Raw genomic sequence first — 13,869 nt, 5'->3', positions numbered from 1 at the left:
CCTTTGTCAGCCTCGCTGCCCCGCTCTGTGACATCACTCATTCCACCCTCTTCAGAGTTCTGGTTGTTGTGTTGTTTTGTGTGTGACGGGGGTGGGGGTGGGGTGTGTGCGCGCATATGTGTGTGTGTGTGTGTGTGTGTGGTGTGTGTTTTGGTCGGGCAGGAAGGCGGGCTCGACTTTCTCTCCTTTTTTTTTTTTTTTTTGCTAGCTGGAACTGAAGCTGGTCTTGAGCCGGCCAGGGCTGCGGTTTCCATCTTGAGCTGGTGTCCCTTGAAACTTCTCCAAGTGTCCGCACGACTTACCTTTCCCTGACTTCCCTGTCCACACCCGGTTGCCCACCGCAAAACGAGCTGGGCGAGGAGTTTAGGAATTCAGAACACCCCAAAATGCTCGAATCAAGAGTCTTATGTTTGTTTCCCACCCGTGTACGGAGGAGTAGGGGCGACCAGGAAAACTTTTTTTTCCTCGGAGAGAGCCTGGCCTGGCGGGGGCGAGCGCAGCAAGACTTAGCGCGCAGCGCGCGTGTTCACGCGTGCTGGGCCGGCAGCCGCACTCTCCCGATAGGGTAAGGGGCACTGCTCAAAAGACCGCTGCCCGGGCAGACCTCGTTTAAACTTACTACAGAAAAACCCAGACTTTCATGGGCGCCTCTTCCTCCGGCTCACAAAAATAAAAGAGCAACCAGTCACTTTCCACGCGCGCTTTGAATCTGGGCTACCTCCTCCACACGTCCCCGAATGTTAAAAACAAGAAAAAAAAAGTTCCTTGGTAAGAAGGAAGGTAGAGGTGGGGGAAGCGACACTCGTAACTTCTTGCTGCTCTCCCGCCCCCACGCGAACGGAACATATGGCTTGTCACTCTGCCCTGTTTGCGGGTGCCAAGCAATGGGACCCACGGAACCCAGGGCCTTCAATGATTATTCCGCCCTTAAAAACCGCGAGCTATGTGTTTATTTACTACTAGGTTTGGCTGCCTCCCGCCCGCACTCGCTCGCGTGCTGGAGTGGGGACCCGGGCGGAAATCGCGGGCCGCGCCGCCGGGTTCCTCGCACGTTTCTTCCCAGCACTCGAGGCCGCCGGCTCTCTTATGAAACCCGGTGCGCCGAGAGGCTACGAGCGAGTTCCATTGCGATGTAATTAGGTCACCCCATTACGAGGACGTTTCTCTGGAAAGGACGGAGCAGGCAGAGCAGAGCGTTCGAGCCGCACCACCCCTTACACACACACACACACACACACACACACACACACACACACACACACACACACTTTTTTTAAAAACTGCATTTATTTATCGCCAACCTCTGGGCAAACCCAGGGAAACCTTCCAAATCACAACTGTTTTTAGAAACCAGTTTTGGGTGTTTTTTTCAACTTTGCGAAACACCCGACTTTTGCTGCAGCCCACGAAGCTAACGTAATTCCCTGCGGGGGTCTCTGCTTGACTCGTCTCCAACTTAAGTTGACGGCCCCCATTTTTAACCCGCTGCCGCTCCTGGCTTTTTCTGCTTGCTGCCGTCCAGCCGCCGGTTACTTCCCTCCCCCGCTCCCATTTTTCATCTTTTCTTGAAATCTGGCAAGCGCCGGGAAGGGAAATAACTTCCATCCACCTTAATTTAAATCATTCGGATGTGTAGGTCTCTTTTTAAAGGGATGTTTGCTCGTTCCCCTCCCCAGCTCCAAGGGGGTTGGTGTGTGTGTGCGGATTTCGTGCAGTTTCTTGGTGATGAGGTAATGAGTTCCAGATTTCGGGACAGAACGGGGTGCGTTAAAACCACAAGGTTAGTCTGAGCCCTGATGTGAAGCTATTTCGGCTTTTCATTCCGCACCACCCGCCCGGGCCGGTCCAAACTCCCGAGTGTTTGCGAAGCTCAGCTGGGGGGACGGGGCTGGGGTGGGGCGACCTCCTGGGGTAGCACCGTCCTTCTGAGGCGGTGGACCGGGCTTGGGGTACCCCGAGCTGCCTGAATAGTTTTGTTATTTTTTTTTCTCTCTCTCTCAAAGAAAAAGGCGATTCCTCGAATTTCCTGCGCCTTCCCTGCTCCCCTGGGCCTCCCCTCCCCCCGTTCCTCGGGGCGCGGGCTCCGCGCTCCCGGGTTGTTTACCCGCCCCGCCGACCGCCCGGGTTTGTTCCTGCTCCCAGAGCCCGTCTCTATAATTAAACTCTTTTTTCTAATTGTCGGGTTGCAACGTCATTTAGGGGACTTTCCAGAGGGGGGGAGGGGGAGCGGGAGGGAGCGCTCCTTAACCCTTCCCTGACCCTGCGCCGGGGACGCACGGCCTGCGCGGAGGCCGGCGACACCCGCAGGTGGGCGGCAGGTACCGGGCAGCCCCAGCCGAGCGGCGAGGCTCCAGGGCCGTGAGCCCAGGCCTCCGTCCTGCGCGGCGGCCCTGCTGCCGCCGCCTCCACCTGCGCCGCCGCTTCCGCCGGGGGGGGGGGGGGGGCGCCGCTCTGCCGCCGACTTCCGGTTCGCGCGCCCGGGCCGCGCAGGTATGTTGGCTTGGGGTGGGGGCGGGGCGGGGCCGGGCCGCGAGGTTCGGAGCCGGGGTGGGGTGGGGAGTGAAAGTCCTCCGAGGCAGGGAAGTGCGCGAGCTGTGTGCGTCCGCCTAGCCTGGGGCGAAGCCGTGGTCCCTGCTGAGGGGGCCGCTGCAGCGCCGGCTTGCGGACCCCCAGACGGCGGAACCGGTCAACGGCGCTAGACGCCGCCGCTCAGCGCCTAGAGGGGCTGCATTTCCTCCCAGGCTTCGGGTCATTTTTGAAATCTCCCAAAGTCTTGGGATTGAAATCTGACTCCTTCCCAGCCCTTTGCTACCTGAGACCTGGGGGAAGCCTCGAAGTCCCTGGGTTAAAGGGTAAAGGGAGATCTGGCCGAGGGAAGCCACCTGGGTTACCTGTCAGGTTTGTGGCTCCTGCCCGGCACAGTGATTCAGATCCTTTAGGGTGAGCCCAGGAATCTGCATTTCCCCCAGTGCGTCCAAGACATGGACGTTCGGGATCGAAATCTTGATTTTGCCTTTTCTAGCTGCGATTTGTTTTTTATTATTATTGACACAAGATCCTGGAATAATATTGTCTAGGCACTTGCGTACTTAGGTGAACGGGGGCGGGGAGGGGGGGAGGCGCGGGGGCTAAAACGGGTTAGACTGTGGCACGGGAACCTGTTATGTAACTTTTCCGAATATTCTGATTATTGCCACAAGTATTTCTGCAAACACTAGACGCGGGGGGAGTCCTAGAATAGAGGTCTCCATTAGTGAACAGTACTCAGCTGTCTTGTCCCCCGGAAGAGCCCCGGAGGAGACTGATCCTACTGTAAATGCTGCATTGCCTGGGGACTGCGTCCTTAAAGAGAGGTGGAAATAAAGGTGAAGACACCTCTTGCCAGGACTCCTGAGAGTCCAGCCCTGGTTGGGGCAGAAAGACTGCCTTGCTGTTTCCTATGTGGGGTATTTAAGACCTCCCTTCTTGGGTTGTTCAGCTCCCTGAAGAGAAGCTGGAAACATAACTGGTGGCTCCCTTGGTTGTACACCCTAGCCCTGGCCTGAGAAGAACAACTGACCAAAATAGTGAAATCAGACTGGCTTTTACTGTTACTCCCCCCACCCCCAGGGCATTCTCCTACTTAAAGGAAAATAAGTCAGCTTCCTTCTACCCCTGGGCCTTTGCACATGCAAATCCTGTCTGAAATCACTGCCTGAAGAACTTTTTGGTTTTTTAGACAGGATTTCTCCATGTAGTTCTGACTGTTCTGGAACTTACTGTTTAGATCAAGCTGCCTCTAACTCACAGACCTTCTACTGCCGACCACCAAACCTGGTTAAATTCTTTTTTCATTTTTAAGACCGGTTCATGTAGCGAAGATTAGCCTCAAGCTCAGTTTATAGCTGAGGATGACCTTGAACTCCAAACCGGATGCCAGAATTATGCCTGAATTCCTAATCACTGTTTAGAACTTGGCTCAAACATCACTTCCCATGAAAAACATTCTTGGCTGCACACCTACCTCACCAAGACAAAGAATATGTCTTCTCTCTTGTATGTGTTCACAGAATATTGGTTTCCTTGTGAGGTTTCAATATAATAATTCACAGTCCTAGCTTTGTTTTATGTTTTTAAAGATTTATTCCTGTATTTTTTGTATATGAGTGTTTATTCCTGTATTTTATGTATATGAGTGTTCTGTATTTTATGTATATGAGTGTTCTGTCTTCACACACACCAGAAGGAATCAGATCCCATTACAGATGGTTGTAGCCACCATGTGGTTGGTGGGAATTGAACTCAGGTACTCTGGAAGAGCAGACAAATGCACTTAACAGCTGAGTCATCTCTCCATTCTCTTGTTTCACTTTTTAACAGACAGTAAAGTTGATTTTTGTTTGATGTATGTATCTGTGAATATGAAGAGTAGATTCATGTAATGGCTATCACAATCAGAGCTACAACAGTTTTATCACCCTTCAAAAGACTACCTGGTACCCTTTGTGGTCATACCTTGCTCGTCCCTAATGCCTAGCAACCACTGATACACTGCTCTCAATCACAATGATACTGTCTTTTCTAGAATGTCCTATAAGTAAAGCCAAACAATACATATTTCACACCATAATAATTTTTCCATGTTGCATATATTGCTAGCTCATTCCCTGCTGTTGACAATTAGCATCTTGGTGCATGAGTATATACTAGTGTGACTACCGTGAACCAATGGGACCTTGGGTTATTCCCAGCTCACTCTGTAGACCAACCAGCAGGCTGGCCTTGAACTTACAGAGAACTGCCTGCCTCTGCCTCCCAAGTGCTGGGATTAAAGGTGTGCGCCACCAATGCCCGAAGTGAGTTCTTTTTAAGTGACATGTAGTTGAGTCATGGGTTTTCTTATCCATTTTGCTGATCTGTCTTTCGACTGGAGAGTTTACTTCCTTGCATTTAAATTATCAGTAGTGAATGGGGCTTCATTGCACTATCTTACTGTTTTCTCTTTCTTCTGCCTTTGTGTCCTGTGCTGGAATGAAACCCAGGGATTCATACAAACTCCACACTGAGCCACACCCTCAGCCCTCACTATTTGTTTCTAGATGCCTGAGAACTACCGTCCTTTGTTTCCACATTACTATAGTAGTTACCCCCTTGTCTGTAGGAGATGCCTTCTGAGACCCTCAGTGTTTGGGTGGGCCAGATGACTCAGCAAGTAAAGGTGCTTGCCATCAAGTCTAATGCCTTGAGTTCATGCCCAAGAACCCATGGGGTGGAAGCAGAGAACAGACTACAGCTTGTCCTCTGACCTCCACGTGCTTTCTAGTGCCCTCTTCTGGCCTCTGCAGGCATTTCACACACTTGGTACATGGACATTTATGCAGGCAAAACCACCATACGCATAAAATAAATCTTTTAAAAAAGACATGAAACTTATGTTGAAGTTTCTTGTTTTGTTTTGTCTGTGCTTGCCCTATCCCAGTACTGTTAAAGAGTTCAGTTTCTCCATGTAATTGTCTTGTCTTTCAAAACCTCAGATGCTGTACTTGTATGAATCCGTATACCATCAATACTAACCACTTTCAATTATAGTAGCCTATAGTAAACCTTAAGTTCAAAGGCTAATATTCCTCCCAACGTTTTATTTTTTACATTATTTAATCTGTATTCCTTTGCCTTCTTATATAGATTTCAGAATCATTTTGTCTTATCTATGAAAAATGTTCCACTGGGAAAATGGGAGTGTGGCTCAGTAACTGGGGGATGGGGGTGTGGTTCAGTAACTGGGGGATAGGGGTGTGGTTCAGTAATGGGGGACGGGGGTGTGGCTCAGTAACTGGGGGATGGGGGTGTGGCTTAGTAACTGGGGATGGGGGTGTGGCTTAGTAACTGGGGATGGGGGTGTGGCTTAGTAACTGGGGGATGGGGGTGTGGTTCAGTGATGGGGGGTGTGGCTCAGTAATGGGGGATGGGGGTGTGGCTCAGTAATGGGGGATGGGGATGTGGTTCAGTAATGGGGGATGGGGGTGTGGTTCAGTAATGGGGATGGGGGTGTGGTTCAGTAATGGGGGATGGGGGTGTGGTTCAGTAATGGGGGATGGGGGTGTGGCTCAGTAATGGGGGATGGGGGTGTGGCTCAGTAATGGGGGATGGGGGTGTGGCTCAGTAACTGGGGATGGGGGTGTGGCTCAGTAACTGGGGGATGGGGTGTGGCTCAGTGGAAGGGATGTGCGCTGACTGACTTTTCTGTTGCTTTGGCAAGATGCCACGACCAAAGGCAACTTAGGAAAGAGTGTTTCGCTTGGCTTATGGCTACAGAGGGCAAGTCCGTGGTGGGGGCGTCACGGCAGCACACAGCTGAAGCATGAAGCTGGCTGGTCACAGTTCCTCACACATGACTGTGAACGGACAGTGGGGACGGGCCAAGGCTACAGACCCTTAAAGCTCACCCCAGTGCATACCTTCTCTAGCAAGGCAGTGATCCTAAATAAGAGTTCTGTAACCTCCCAAAACAGCACTGAGACCAAGTATTCATATGTGAGCCTATGGGGATATTTCTCTTAAAACCACCATATTTCAATACACAGGGTCTTGGGCTCAACCCCTAGAATAACACACACTAACCAAAAAAGTAACTTCTAAGATTTTCTAACCCTGAATATGGTATATGTATTTATTGGGGGGGGGGGAATGGGAGCTTGCTGGGGATTGAACCCAGCAAGCCAGGCACATGTTACCACTGAGCTAACCCCACACAAACTGGATTTATTTAATCAGTGTTTTTATGTTTGGTTGGTTGGGGTTTCCTTTCCTGGAATTTAAAACAATGCTCCTCTAACACTTTCTGAGTTCTAGAACCATAAGTCTGTGCCACATGATAATTTAGTAGTGTTTTTTAGTATATATAAATGTGGTTTTTTGTTTTTGTTAGCTTTGTACCTTGATAGTTCTCATTTTTTACTCTTGCAATTAAATCTGTTTCTAGTCATTTATTGCCAATTCATAGAAATAGAGTTGATTTGTGTTTTCTATGAGTTTATAAAAATCACTTCAGTAAGCTGGGCGTTGGTGGCGCACGCCTTTAGTCCCAGCACTTGGGAGACAGAGGCAGGCGGATCTCTGGGAGTTCGAGGCCAGCCTGGTCTACAGAGCGAGTTCCAGGACAGCCTCCAAAACAATACAGAGAAACCCTGTCTCGAAAAACAAAACAAACCAAAAAAATCACTTCAGTTATATGAGGAGCTTTTGGTAGATTCCTTGGGAGATTTTGGTTGGGATTTCGTTTTTAATGTTAGAGAAAACATACTCCTTTCCAGTGCATTGTTGATGTTAAACATATGTGGTAAGGATGCTCTCACCTTGTTCCTAGTCCTAGGAAGAAAACTGCTACTTTTCTGCATTAAGTACGGTCCCTTGCTAGTTGTCTTTAGTCACTCAACGTTTTAACATCTCCCCTCCCAGTAAGATGTAGGTGTCATGAAAGCAGGCTTTCTCTACTCTCAACTCAGTCTCCCTAGTGCTGGCATAATGCCCAGAACATAGTAGGCCCTTATTAAGAACTCCTAGGAAAAAGTGAAGATTTGGTTGTCGTCTGTCATGTTAGCTAGCTTACCTCCCTACCTGACCAACAGTAGGGGACACTCAGACATCTCAGAAAATAATCAGACAATAAACACCCCCAAGAATCCGCCGAGGCACCGGTCCACAGGCGACTATTTGAAGCTGCAGAGCATTTACAGGCCAGGCTTTCTAGCAAGCCTTTCACAGTGCCAAAGCATTCGTCTGTGAGACTAGGTGACTGTGGTAAAAGAATGACTTCTAATTCGAAAACATCCCACTCCCAAACAGAAGTCAAACAAAGCTCTCGGCTCTGAAAATGAAGAGCTTTTGGGTGAAAACCCCACTGCTCTGAACCTTGGGCCTCAGATGGGCAGGGTGGTTTCGTCAGGCTATGCCAGCCACTTCTACAAACAGAAAGGGAAGGTGGTGGCTGTGTGCGCAGCATCCCTGGCTCCGCCAGGCCCAACTTCTCTGAACGGCCTGCCCCCAAGGCCTGAGGAAGAGAATGTGAAGCAATGAGTACCAACCAGGCCTGCCTGTGGGATTCCCTGACCAACTCCTGCTCCCCAGGGCAGCAAGGAAAACGGGGTAGGGGGGCCTCCTCCTATCCTACCAGTGAGAGGTAGGATGACCTGGAGAAAAGTGTAAGAGCTGCCCAGTATGGAGATTTGCCCGCAGGTTCTTGTTCTGATCTCGGGGTGGTCTTCAGGGCAGATGGAGACCACCCCATACACTAGTGAGTGTGAAGTGTTCAAAAGTCAGCCGAGCTGCTATTCTACCCTAGTACCAGCCTGTTGGGACTATTCCTGTCTAGAAGGCTGGGGATACCACAGATCCCAACCCCGAGAGTCACTTCTTCAAGAAACAGACCAGGGGGCCACAGCTCCTGGCAAATTGCCCATGGACAGCTGCGGGTGGGGGCAGGGGTGGCAGGAGAAGCCAGCCAACAGGGAGAGTGGCTGGGCCACAGTCACAGCCCTGTGACCTCTTCAATGTTGCTTCTGCCAACTGCACTCTCCCCCCAGGGGAAGGGGACCATGGGCCCCCACACCAGGGTCTGCCCTTGTCTGACCAAAGGCAACCAGATCTGCTGCAGCTGCTAAGTGAGAGAAGGAGCACTGGCAGGGACCAGGGAAGCAGCTGGAGGAAGATTCCTGGGGGTGTAAATATTTATACAACATGGTGCGTGGGAAGAGGCTACACGGAGGAGGTGGTAGGAGGTGGAGGCATGGATAGATGGACAGAGCTTGCACTTGGGCTCAAGCGGGGAGGGCCAAGGACTGCTGATCCTAATCCCTGCCTATGATCCTACATTAGAGGCTGCTTCCCGGCCTCCAGTTCTCCTGTCCTAGTCTTAGAAAGCTCAGCACGTGTGTCCCAGTCATTCCCACTGTTGAGTCTATCCTCTGTGTATTTGACATGGATACTGATACAGAGGAGGGGTCTGCCTTGAGGCAGATAGCAAACAAGCTGACAGAGTCTAGGGGTAAGGACCTGGAGAGAGCCCCTTGTGGCTTATGACTTCAGAGCCTTAAAGGAGTTGGGAACCCCAAGAGTTGTACTCCAGGGCTGAAGCCTAGAAAAAATACAAAGATATGAAATGCAAGCAGATATACCTCTCAAGCCTTTTTATAAGCAATATATTCTAGAAGAGTGGCTCTCAACCTTCCAAATGTTGCAACCCTTTAATACAGTTCCTCATGTTCTTGTGACCCCAACCACATTATTTTTGTTGCTACTTCATAATGTAATATTTGCTACTGTTATGAATCATAAATATCTGTGTTTTCTGATTGTCTTAGGTGACCCCTGTGAAAAGGTCATTCGACTTCCCAAGTGGTTGTGACTCACCGGTTGAGAACTGCTCTTCTAGAGTGACAGAGGACACTGTAAATGGATGACTACATTAATAATGGAGATTCTGGCAAGAGAACAGGCATGAGTGAGGTGGCCAGGAGGCCCTAAATGACACTCGTCAGGCCACCGTCGCAGAACCTAGGAAGACAAGGAGGTCCCGTAGTACTCACTGCTGCTCCTGGGCACCCCAGCCCTGACACAGCCAAGCCCCAGGTGTGCCTGGCTAAACCCTGATGCAGCCGTGCCTTCTGCTGGGCTTGCTGAGGATGTAGCCAGGGCCCAACAGCGTTGGTGTTCCAGGATGGGAAGTGAGCCTGAACTGGTAGGGACAGCCAGATGGACTCCAGTCAATTTGCCTTGGACAGCTGGGGAGCAGGGCTCAGGCCACTCCCCTGTCACTCCAGACAAGAGGGGTGCGGTTGCAACTTCTAGGATTTCTCTGCTACCACACCCATCAAGAAGTGCCACCTGCCTCCATCAGTGCCCAGGCTGACCCTCAGAGCCTCCCATAGAAGGGTCTGAATTGCCCCCCAGTGGCCAGTAGCCTTGAGCGTCACAATGCCCGCTGGCCAGCAGTGGGTCCCTGGGGTCCAGTGGAAAGCTGCCTGTCTTCTCAGCAGATCGACCTAGAGGCAAGAACAGAACTAGCATACAGTAGGAGGGGGTGTCAGAGGGTACCAGAGCCCCCCAAGAGACAGACCCCTCTGCTTCAAGTTCTCCCTTCCCTCCAACACGAACTCTGCAGACAGTATCTCCCCAAAAGAGTACCACCCTAAGCTCCCGCCTCTTCTCTGAACCCTGTCAACTCTCACCATCCACCCAAGTAAAGGAGCCTAGGCCCACACACTGAGCAGGAAATGCCATCTGTCCCCACCCCTGACCAGGGCCTGGCAGCTAGCATTAGCCTGATTGAGGGCTCCTCTTCCAGGGCATCAGGGCTAAGGGGAACATCTTCAGGCACCCAAGGCCTCTGGCACCATGGCCCCTGCCTGCTGGTTGCAGTCCTCCATGCCAGCTCTACTCAGACAGATGAGCAGCAATAAATGTTGTACAGCCCCAGGAAATCTGCAGGAGAAAGGATGAGATGGGGGGAAGAAAACAGAAGCTAAGAAATGGGAGGGATAAATTCAAGAAACAGGAAAATAAATCATTCAAGAACCCAGATAGATAAGGACGTCAGAGAAAAGCCGGGAAATAGGCCAAGGCAGGTGGGGAAGGGACCTGAGAATGATTGAAAAAAAAAAAAGAGCAGTTATCAATATTGTGAAAACAAGAATATAAAAGTGAATGGGGTGGGGTCTAGGAAAGAAGCAGGGAATTCTGATCCTTAACCAAATGCTCTCAGGAATGTTCTTGGGGGTCTTACTGCTCTTAGGAGGGACTTCAGACTCTTCTGAACACTGAGCAGGGACAGTCCTAGGAAAGCCAACTTCTTCTCTTTGTTTTTCCTGCAGTTCTCCCAAGTCACTCCTACCCCTGGCCATTTGTGAAGTGAGGGCTTGTCTTCCTACAGCAAGGCCAAAAATCAGTGCGTTCAATGTGGGACTTTGGCAGCTTCCATCATGGCACCCTGTGGAAGGTTCCATGATGCATCTGAGCCGAGCCCCGTGCTAGACTTGGGAGTATAAGGCTCCTGTCTGGGAGTTAGCACAGGCTAACCTAACCTACTGAAGGTATGGAGGGCTGGCATACCTTCTCATCTCTTTGCAAAGTCAGGGGGATCCCGGCAATTGGAAACAACAGAACAGAGGATTTAAATTGATTTCTCGACATTCCATAAATAGATCCCTACCTTTCTCCTTGCAAGGGTTGACAAACAGTTGTGGAAGTTTACTTTCAATGCCTATGTCTGGGGACCCCAGAGGGATTCAGGAGTCACTGACGTGCTCCCTCTGGTGGCTGGGGCTCCATCACTCCCTGTTGTCCCTCTTCTGTTGCTCTGCCACTGCCTCTTCTCCAGTTTCCTTAGTGACACACACCTGGCCACCCTCCTACCTCCTTAGGACACCAGAGCTGTGAGAAACCAGAAGCAGGACAGACATGGTGAGCACGAAGGGCTTTGTTTCAGCCCCAGCATTGCTGAGCCAGGCATATGGGCTGAACTCCTCGGATAAATAAAGAAGGCAGGGCCCAGGCTAGTCGTCCTAGAGTTCTGAAGTACTGGACCCTGATTCTGTACATGCCAAATGTCACGCTTTCATCTACCTCAAGCTGGAAGATATGACAAAAAGTACGGAAGGAATAATGTCTAGGCTATGGCCTTACAGACTTAACTCAATGTCTTCTTATCCCTGCTAACCTCCAAACCTGTCACAGTCTTGGGATCCCTGACTCAAGCTATTACTTAATCACAAAAATAGACAAACCAGGAAATCGGAGACCAGATGACCTAAATGTGTTAATCTCCCAAGCAGTATACATAAACCTTACTCTCTGTTCTCAAGTTGTGAACACAACAAGGAAAATACACAGCAACCACAGATTTCAGCTTCTTTGAGATTGGGCCTCAAAAGGCAACAGACCTGGTCAAAAGTCAAGTTGCCCAATAGTTTCTTAAATGACTCTAAACATTGGGAATCATCATATTACAGGCTGTGTTCAAATCCTGGTACTGCAACTTCCTGGGCAGGCAAGGGACCTACCTGCCCTCCCCTAGTCTCCTCCCTGAGAATGACAGTAACCATGACACCGATCTCCTGGGGCTGCTGTAAGGACAAATGAGCAAAGCCCTTGACACGAAGTTGATGAGTGCGACACCAGCAGCCTCCAAGCAAGCCAGTCAACTTTTGTTGTGCTTTAAGCAATAAGGAACTGACAAGGCCAAGGAGGAGGCTGGAAGCCCCACCAAGGAGGACTCCATGGAGCCACTGGAGCAAAACCAAGTATCCCAAGCAAGAGAGACAGTCGGGTCCCCAGAGAAGGCCCGGGCAGCTGGTAGGTGCAGCGCTAGATGGGAAAGCCAGGGACACCTGCCCAAAGCCAGGGTGTCTGACAAGGTCGGGGGATAGTCTCCTCTCATTAACTCAGCACGGCTGCACCCCACTTTTGTGTGTGTTTATGTTTGCATGAAACCCAACAATGCTGAAGTAGCACCACCCACTCTCAAGGGCTATTAGGGAACTGCAGCTGGAGTGGGCTCAGAGTGGCATTACTCTAGAGACCCACTAACCAGGCATTTCTGCATGGATGCAGAACCTGGTCCTTCTGTGAGTGGCATGAGTAAGAGGTCCTTGTACTTACGTTATCTTTACTATTAATTGTTGCACTTATTTTTAGGGGAGGGGTGTGTACATGCTGTAGCACTCATGGAGGTTCTGTCCTTCCACTGTGGGTCCTAAAGATCAAACTCAGGTCAGCAGGCTGGGCGGCAAGTGACCCATACTGACATTCTTTTTACAGCAGATTTTTTTTATGTAGACTAGGATCTAATATACAAGATTTCTTTCAACATCAAGAGTGGGGCTAGGGATGTAGTGGAACAGCAGGTGCTTAGCATGTGTGGGGCTTCCCCATATTTCAAAACAAAACCCCCAAAAAACAGCACATGGAGAGGTGGCTGGGTTGTAGGTGAACAAGCGTGGCTGATGCCGGATAATGGGCCCGTGTGTTTGTTTGTTTGTTTAATATATCTGTCTCCTGTGTGTGTTTAAAATTGTCCCAAATAAAATGTATTAAGTTCATAAAGCTGGAATGATTTTTAACTCAATGATTTCTCATTGGATCTTACAGCACACTACTTCCCATGTGCACACTATCTTAGACTAAAGATGAGGCCATAAAGATGTCAAGGAGAGAAGGGACAGGACAGCCCTACCCAGGGTCAGGAAAGTTCTAGCCCCGCCCCCATTCTCATGTGAGGACCATGGATGGATGGGCCCCTCCTCTCACCATCTCTGGGCCATTGCAGGATGTGGAGCACAATTAACTGTTACATTGCTTTTAGGTTCTGTAAAATTGTTTTTCAATTTTTGGTTTAATGCATTCTAAGACACAGTGATTTTTTTTTAACCCCTGTAGTAAAAGGCAAACTATTAACCCTTTTCTTTCAGGAAAATGGGGAGAATCACACATACCGGATCCACCTCCTAGGGTAAAATGGCTTAGTATATTGTGGTCCCTGTCACTAATAAGCATTGTCAGTGGTGTGGCTGTCAAATTGTCTTCTGCAGATGGCAGCCTTAGCCTCTGAAGCTATTAGCAGAAGACCCCGTCTAGGACACTCTAAGTTACAGATGTTCCCCCTTTCTTTTTCTCCTACTTGGTTTTGTCTCAGTACATTTGCTGCCAGAGCAAGCACTTGTTTTTACTTTTCAGACAGAGCCTGTATCTCATTTTGTAGCTCAGAGTAGCCACAGACACACAGTGAGCTTCCTGCTTCTGTGTTGGGATTATAGGTGTGAGCCATGATGCATAGATATCAAAGATTTTTTTGTTTGGTTTTTGTTTTTTGAGACAGGATTTCTCTGTGTAGCCCTG

General features: G+C 49.9%; 1 long non-coding RNA gene across 2 annotated transcripts; it reads left to right on the top strand.

Annotated features, from left to right (window-relative positions):
- Positions 1 to 182: 182 nt before the first annotated feature.
- LOC106021350 lies at positions 183 to 13,073 on the top strand. 2 transcript variants are annotated; one of them, XR_005876239.1, is made up of 3 exons: positions 190 to 1,780; positions 2,004 to 2,490; positions 9,339 to 13,073. It is a non-coding gene; the product is annotated as an uncharacterized LOC106021350 (long non-coding RNA). The 2 variants fall into 2 exon arrangements; XR_005876240.1 differs by lacking the exon at positions 2,004 to 2,490 and having other exon boundaries at positions 183 to 1,780.
- Positions 13,074 to 13,869: the final 796 nt, after the last annotated feature.

The sequence above is a fragment of the Mesocricetus auratus genome, unplaced genomic scaffold, assembly GCF_017639785.1.
Source record: "Mesocricetus auratus isolate SY011 unplaced genomic scaffold, BCM_Maur_2.0 Super-Scaffold_15014, whole genome shotgun sequence".
Classification (NCBI taxonomy): domain Eukaryota; kingdom Metazoa; phylum Chordata; class Mammalia; order Rodentia; family Cricetidae; genus Mesocricetus; species Mesocricetus auratus.
Note: the sequence above shows the minus strand (reverse complement) of the source record. Positions and strands in the feature narration are given on the sequence as shown.